The sequence below is a fragment of the Tachysurus vachellii genome, chromosome 1 (assembly GCF_030014155.1).
Source record: "Tachysurus vachellii isolate PV-2020 chromosome 1, HZAU_Pvac_v1, whole genome shotgun sequence".
Taxonomy (NCBI): Eukaryota; Metazoa; Chordata; class Actinopteri; order Siluriformes; family Bagridae; genus Tachysurus; species Tachysurus vachellii.
The window spans coordinates 41,253,811-41,261,310 of NC_083460.1; the positions used below are offsets into that span (position 1 = coordinate 41,253,811).

Genomic DNA, 7,500 nt, shown 5'->3' on the forward strand with positions numbered 1-7,500 from the left:
CATTGTGAGAAGCAATGATAGTTTTGTGTTATAAGCATTAATATATTACTGTGTAGCACTGGCATGCATTACTGTCTCACTAAATTACTAAATACAATTTTCACATAATGAAAAGTAATCATTATTTTCAACACTTACATATAACAAATAACACGATTAAAAAAAGTACTTTGGTGCATCGAGACGAATAAGATTTTTAATGTGTTTTTTAGAATTTGGCCACTAGAGGTCGCACATTATCACCGTGTGATGGACTTCTTACTACTTAAGTCTCACTACTTTTAAACGAATGATCTTTTAATAGCTTCAGTGATATTTTAACATAACTATAGACTATGTAAGTAATAATTCAGCACTAACAGGAAACAAACCCTAAGCAAATACACACAGTTCAGAAATTCCACCCTAAAACACATTAAGCTTCTTTATTTCGAAATAACTGTGAAGTGTAATGCAATTCTGGTGCTCATTTTATGGTGTATTTTCACCCTTCTTTGAGACGTTATTAAGGTGTCTTACTCCGCAGTTAAAGGAGGACTTTCTGATTGATTGTGCAGTTACAGTGGATTTTAATTAAAGAAAACATTTCACTGTTCGCTGCATGAATGTTGAAGATTTGGAAGCTGATGTGCTTGAGTTGGACATGAGACAGCCGGACGGACTAAAGGATTAAAGCACCGCTGCATCACTCCTTTGAGGGAGCTGGATGGTATTGAGGGTCATGTAGGAAACAAAACGATAATAAATCGACGTGTCAATAAAAGAAAAAATAAATCTGGTTAGCAGTTGAACGTCAAATGTTAATTAAAAAAGGAAGGAAAAGGAGTTAAAGCAAATGGGTCATAAGTTTAATCATTTATATAATTTAAAAATCTATGAATTAAAAATACAATATATATTTATATTAAATAAAGTTGTCCAGGTGAAATGATTTATGATTGTACATAATGTGATTTCACACACTTTCCAGATAAATGAATGAATTTAATCTAATTGTGCTAGATTTTGATATTTGTTCACCTTCTGGTTAGTCAGAGGTGCTACTGAAATTTATCATGTATTTAAGCAGTAAAACCGATGATTATAACTGTGCATAAATAATTAATGTCCTTAGGCTTCATGAAATTTTTAAAAAAAATAAACCATACAAAAAACAGCAGGATTTATAAACATCCAGCAGCTTAAACATACAGTATAAACATATCGGCCTCATCAGAAGGTTTGCACAAGTCGAGACGTCGTGCTCTGGCTCGATCCTCCGTCATGAAGACGTCAGACTTTTCTCAGAGCCACACCTGGCTTATACATCAAGTTTTTCAAGAAGAAGACAAAGCACTAAAGTCTTTAAAGCTCTCTGCCCCATGTTCTAACAAAACCTGAAAAATATTTGTAACAATGTAGGTTAATGACAGTGCAGGTAAATATTATGTAATTGTGATGTAATAAAGGTTAAGCAAAACCTATTGTAGGAAACACGGACTTTTGTTAAAGAGCTTTTCTCTGAAATGTCCTGTTTCTCGAGAAACCTTGAGAAAAACCTAAAAAAACAATCAATTAATCGATCATTTGATCGATTAATTAATTAGTTAATTAATAAATAATAATAATAATAATAATAATAATAATAATAATAATAATAAAGGTAAACTACAGAATTTCAGATAAATTATGTTATTATTTATGTTGGTGTTATTACTATTACTACATTTACAGCATTTGGCAGACGCCCTTATTTAGAGCGACGTAGAAAAGTGCTTAAATCTCTAACATTGAATCATTAATGCTGGTTCACTAGGTTACATACTTAAGATACCATGAGTTTAAAACATTGTTCAAAGTTACAATGAAAAGTGTCAAAGGTTGTGTTTTTTTTACTATTATTATTACTGAAGCACAAATTTACATATAAGCAAAAAAAGGTATTATATTTCACTTGATTTCACATATTTTGTCCTTTTTTCATTTATATCTGGAATTTTTGCCATTGATATACTGACTGTCCTTCTCACTTTACTAAACCTTACTTTATTAATAATCACAAACATGTTTTACCTTCATCTCAAAATAAAATTCTTTTAATTTCATCAATTTCATGTCTTACATTTTCTGGGTAATATTTTGTTTGATATGTGTGTGTGTGTGTGTGCATGTGTGTGAGTGTGTGTACGTGTGTGTGTGTGAGTGTGTGTGTGATGTATGTGTGTATAATGGTGTATTAATGCTTTATTGTATGTGTCATTTTGAGCAGAACTGAATTATTTAAAATTTGTTTGGAAAAGAATGCCAATAAAAATATGTAAAGAAGCAATAAAAATATGCAAATGAGGTAAAGTGGGCGTGGCCAATCTGTACAAGGAACCGGATTAGCCGCCAGATGGCGCGATTGCTGCGCAAAGGACAATTTATTAATTTATTTACTTCATTCAGTCAGTTATCAGTTAGTTATAGTTCTGTGTATAAATTCTACATATGTATTAGTTGTATTAAAGCACAAAAAAAGAAGATAAAATACCAAAATGGATGCCTTAGATCCTAAAACCTAGCTTTAATGACTCCCTATAGAAGCGCCATAACATGACGGGGTGACGTCATCATCGCCTGCCACGAGGTTAGGCGCAGACCGAAGCACAGCCCGTGAGACGGACGGATCCTTCCGCCGAAAGGACACGTAGCGGAATGTAGTATATGCAGAAAGTTTCTCACGTTTAACGTCGTTCAATCACTGGTGTAAATGTTTATATAAATACCGCCTGGATGTATACCGTGATTATAAGCAGCGACTATAAGGTTATAAGCGTTTAAAAGAAGGATCGAGTTGTTCACGAGACAGGTAGCTGTTAGAGCCGCACAGTTTATCACGACAAGATGGTAAATAATACGCATTATTTACACTATTATTATTCTATACACTAGATATAGATAATATTTAATCTAGTGAACACTTAAAAACGTCACTTTCAATGCGCTGTCTTATCGGTTGAAGTTTCGGGGTAACAGTGACTGTATCCTTCCGCGCTCAGTAAGAAGTGCCGACGCTACGGCCGCCGCCATTTTGAATGTCTGGTCCCTTCCTTCGTCCGTCGCACATAGAGAGAAGATTCCGGTTGTTTAGTGTCGTTACGGCTGGTGAGTGTTTTATATGTCTATAGAACATAATGAGGGATAAACTACAGATGTTCACGTCACTGCAGGTTAGGGCTGGTGAAACCAAACGGCTGCTGTTAGAAGGGTGAAGCTGCAATAAAGGGTCGGGAAGTGAAGCAGGCTAAATGCTACCTAGGTCGTTAGCTGGGTATGCTAGCGCTAGTTAGCTTAGCTTAGCTTAGCCTAGCATTACAATCACCTGCATAGTGAATCCTGTGCTGTCATTCAGACTCTTGCTAGGAAGCTAAGCTCTTTTTATTAGTGCTAGGCAGCGTAGAATTGGCTTACTAGCATCCTTGCTAACTAGCATAGGGGTGTGTGTGTATATATTATATATGTATGTATATATATATAATGTGTGTGTATATATGTGTGTGTATATATGTGTATATGTTTGTGTGTACAATGTACATCTCTCTCTCTCTCTCTCTCTCTCTCTCTCTCTCTATATATATATATATATATATATATATATATATATATATATATATATATATATGTATATACACACAATGTTAGTGTGTACGTATATATATTAGAGAGAAACATATGTATTAGTGTGTGTACATATAATTGTGATATATAGCGAGAGAGAGAAACATACTTTTTATATATACACACACACACACACACACACACATACGATGTATGGATAAGACGGATACCTTTAGAAACAACCCAGGCGTGTCGGTTTATGCAAACGACACATAATTCAGTCATTCATTAAACTAGGTCATAGGTTTAACATGACTTTTTTTTTTTGTTTAGCTAGTGTTAATTTTGTGTTGAATCATAGCAAAGGCCTGCTGGGTCTCTACTGTCCACGAGCTAATGGGAGAAAAGGCAGCTGAGAGTTAGTCGTGTTCATCAGTTCAGTTCTGTCACAAAAAAACAACTCCAAAAAGTGATTAGGTCATTGTATTAAATTTAAAAGAACGGCTTTAGGGCGTTATAACGAGTACGTGGATCTCAGTGTGGGCTTTAAAACTGATTAGAAGTTATGGTCCTGTGTTTTTTTTTTTATTATTATTACTTTTTACAGCATAAGTTGTTCAGTTTCATCGAATATGTGCTCGAGGGACAAAAATAAAACATGCAGAAATAAAACAAACAAATAAATAAATAAATGATCAGGTTACTAAATAAAGGTTACTTAACATGACGCATATCAGGAAGATCAGTGAACAGGCCTTAAAAAGGAAGTGTTTTAAATGGGAAATGTAAGTGAATAAAATTCACCCAGAACAAGTTTATAGTAAATACGTTCAAGTGAAATCCTCACTTTAAACTTTATTGGTCTGTTTTTCCTCTGGTTTAAACCCCTTTCCCAGTGCATGTGCAGGGTGTTTGGTCCTTGCTTTACTGTGATGCAGCGGCGCTTTAGTGTTTCAGTGTGTTTCTCTTTTTTCGCGTCAGCTTCCAAAGCATCGACTTTGACGTCAACTAATACCGTCTATCATTGTGTAGGTTGTGTAGCTGCATTGCATTTGGGACCTTGGGTTTGCACCAACACCTTATGAAGAGTGAGTAGGGAAAAGGGTTATTCATTTTGTTTGTTATTAGACATGTTCAGGAATATTCAAAATACTTTCTAAATATTATAGCCATGCTGGACATATTTCAGTATAAACAGTGTTTCAGGCTTTAACAGTGGTGGTGGTTTTATAAACCCCTTTAAGTTTCTGGACATGTGGGAAATACCTGTGTGTGTGTGTGTGTGTGTGTGTGTATACCAACAGCATTGCAGAAGTAGAAATGAATGACAGGAAGTCATTACAGCTTGAATTTATTCTCTGAGAACTTGCACTTTCTTCTAATTCCATCCGTTGGAGTGTTTTATGTCATGAACAAGCTTTTTTAGCACTTTTCCACTACCCATGATACTTCAGTGCCTAGCAGGTAAACTGCACTGTACTTTCAGGGAAAGTAATTAGTGTTCAACGGATGTCACAGCATGGTGCATGCAGAGGGAACTTTTTAGAATAGAATAGAATTTCAAGCTCTAGACAAACGACACTAAATCAAAGCTGTATTTTAGCTTTTATTTAAGATCTCTTGATACACGTGAAGCACAGAGAGGGAGGAATCCCAGAGCAGAAATCAGGAATATTCGTGACCAGTGAGCAGCTGCGATCGGTCGCCTGGAACGACGAGCAGTGATTGGTCAAAGGGTTGGTTGTTGGGAAACATTGTGATGAGTGATTCGTCGTCAGAGAAAGATGGTGAAAACGTCAGTTGTTGAGGACGACGGCGTTTAGCGATTTTTCTTCGGGAACAACGATGAAACAAAAGGTCGTTGAGAGCGAAGCTGATAAGTGAGCACTTGTTCAGAATGTTGCTAATCAGTGATTGGTTGTAGGGAAAAATGTCGGTAGTAAGTAGAGACGTCCAGGACGGTTGACACTAAAACAATTGTGGTTGCTAACTCGGTGACATTGTGGAGCACTTACATACGTTGTGAGTCGGTACGTGTGGGTGGAGCTAAAAATACTGCAGACCTTTTGATTGGATAATCCTTTGCTCACAGTCATCTCGATGGAGCAGCTCCACCAGCCTGGTTTCCCCCGGAGTACTCATTCATCCCAATTATTCTTTTCTTGAGACTTTAACGAGGCAACATCACTTCAAAGTTTTATCATTTTATTTCAAATTATCTTCCATCACTTCGTAGCTTCCTAAACTCCATCCTCTGATACTTCTGGCAAGGTTTTAAGGGCGTACGGTTGTTTGTACGCATTCCTCTTCATTCTGAAGTAGGATTAAAGTATCGGCACCCGTAACCACGCAGGAGCTCTTTTTAGTGAACGTTTGCTCTCATTCGTTGTCAATTCACCCAAAAACAATCAGGCGGCTTCTCGTGTGAAGAGTTCACTCTGAGACAAACACAGAACACCTTTTATTTGAATTTTGAGCAGGGGTAGATGCGCGATCGGCACTCGGCTACGATCCCGACACGAGATAAGGGCGACAAACTTTTAGATCAACACTCCTGTGATTTTGCATAAGCATTCAATCTCATGCAACGTCTGCTTGCTTACTTAGTTTGAAGGCTGTCAGAATCGCGTATCGGTGCCACGAGTACTCCAAGCGCTGATGTCAGCGTCGTGTCGAAAATGCAGGAACGATGTAGAGGAAGCAGGGGACGTGTTTGATGCGGTGTGTAAATACAGCATTTGGTTTGAATGCAGTGTAGTGAATATTTGCATGCCTGCTCCAGGCAAACACGGGCCTACAGTATTTATTTCGGTTCTTAATCAGAAAGGGTTACACTAAATCCACAGACGCTCCGAAACGTCGACTCGCCTCCTTTTTGCTCCGAGCGAATTTAAAGAAATTGTTCGGACGAGACGTTGACCATGGAGCGAACCGACTTTGTGCAATGAAGAACATCACACTTCTGATTAATTACCTCTCTCCTGTTGCTATGCTACAAGGCTAGGGGAGGAACTATCCTCCGTTTACTGATTAAAAGGAACGCCGGTGAAATTGTTCAGATCATCGCTCGTGTCGGGTGACTCGGGTGCCGTAATTTCAACGTAAAAAAAGGGCGTGGCTTATCGCTCATTGGGCTTATTCTTGCTGAACTGGCAAAGAATTCCAGGCTGTGTCCTAAACCGCATAATAAGTGACTATTAAGTATCACTGGTGTACTGAATACATTAAAAAATCTGGTTGCTGCACACGGATGTTTTTATCATCTCGTTGTGCGTCTTCTTTTTAACGTCTAGTCCACGAGCCGCTAGTTTAGCAATTTTACAACTGGATAAAGATGCAAATTCTACGGTGTGGAAAATCAAATTTCAAACTAAATCTTATTATTCGAGCCTGTCGTCGTCTCCACAGACTCCCTTGCTACTGAATTGGACAGTACAGACTGTGTTTCCAGTTTCCCCCAGGACACTCTTGCTGTTTTTTTTTTTTCTTTCTTCCTCTCCTATCTTCCGTCACCTGGTTGCTAGGATCATCCTCCCCGCGACCGGTTCTTTAATCCTACAGGGGCACGAGGGAGGAACCGCACACAGACGAGTGAAAGAGACGTGATGTGATGCTCGGCGTTAGTGTAAAAGTCACCGGGATCGTTCAAGTTGTGTGGTAAATTCTTATCCCTCATGGGTCGAAGGTCATGAGAACGAATTAGGAACTAAGCGGCCGCTCCGAACGACCCCAGATGCTTTAAACCCGGTCTTCACAAAGACAACCTGCTTCGCAGTGGTATAAATGTTCCTCCTGTCGTCACCCAAATCCACCTTTTTGTGTTTTTTTTGACACTGAAGCGCATTAAAAGGAAAACTAGATTCAATCAGATTTATTAGTCAAAAGTCTGACATCCTTGTGATTCCACATGGACTGTGGTGT

General features: G+C 38.0%; 1 protein-coding gene across 1 annotated transcript in view; it reads left to right on the plus strand.

The window, feature by feature from the left end:
- The first annotated feature begins 3,014 nt into the window (after nucleotides 1-3,014).
- The window catches only part of ap1g1 (adaptor related protein complex 1 subunit gamma 1), a 26,224-nt gene continuing 21,738 nt past the window's right edge, over nucleotides 3,015-7,500 (plus strand). Inside the window, exon 1 of the mRNA XM_060871219.1 lies at nucleotides 3,015-3,126. The gene's annotated coding sequence lies outside the window, so the exon portion shown is untranslated. The remainder of the gene's footprint in view (nucleotides 3,127-7,500) is intronic.